Here is a 903-nt window from a genome sequence, read left to right on the forward strand (position 1 = left end):
GACCCAGCCAAAAAAAGGGAAAACGCAAACACCGTGCTTAGGAGAGGCTCAGATCCCGCTCAGTTCCTGCTCCCTCTGCCGGCAGCAGCTCCTGGGGCTGTGGAACACACGGAGCGTGGCGAAGCAAGACGCAGATGGACCTCACAGAGAAGGATCCCACTGCCCTTGGAGGGTGTCTGGTGAGGAGCATCCCCCTCAGCCGGGCCTTTCCCTGGCTGCCTTGAGGGGCTGGGAGGGTAAACGCAGCTGGTACTCCAGCCCCAACACTATCCCCATCCCCATGCCCATCCCCATTCCCATCCCCATCCCATCCCCATCCCATCTCCATCCCTATTCCCATTCCCATTCCCATTCCCATTCCCATTCCCATCCCCATGTCCAGCCCCAGCCCTATCTCCATCCCCATCCCCATCCCCATCCCATCCCCATCCCCATCCCCATCCCATCCCCATCCCATCCCATTCCCATCTCCATCCCATCCCCCTTCCACGAGGATTTCGGGGTTGTGTCTCCTCTTTGGCAGAGCACCAGGAGCTGCATCAGGCTCCACCACCTGGGAAGATGCAGGAGGAAGTGGGAAGCCTTTCCAAACCCAGTTCCAGCCCTGGGAAAGGGGGAGAAAGCCCTCGCTCTGGGGTGAGGGTAGCACCGTGTGACCCTACAGATGTGTTGTCCATCGGGATGCAGCGGAACAATGTGATCCTTCAGGATAACGTGATCCTTCAGGCCAACATCCAACGCAGCCTTGACCCCAAACCCCTCCGCAGCCTTTCCTCTGGGGGCAGGATGGGAGCAGGGGGTGCCCCCACCCCCAGGCCCCCCTCCCTGTGCCGTGCCCCAGCCAGGCCAGTGGAAAAGGAGACTGCTTGTGCCGCGGCTGCCCGGATTAACCAATCCTACACA

This window comes from Corvus brachyrhynchos, unplaced genomic scaffold (genome assembly GCF_000691975.1).
Source record: "Corvus brachyrhynchos isolate BGI_N302 unplaced genomic scaffold, ASM69197v1 scaffold19, whole genome shotgun sequence".
In the NCBI taxonomy this organism is placed as follows: domain Eukaryota; kingdom Metazoa; phylum Chordata; class Aves; order Passeriformes; family Corvidae; genus Corvus; species Corvus brachyrhynchos.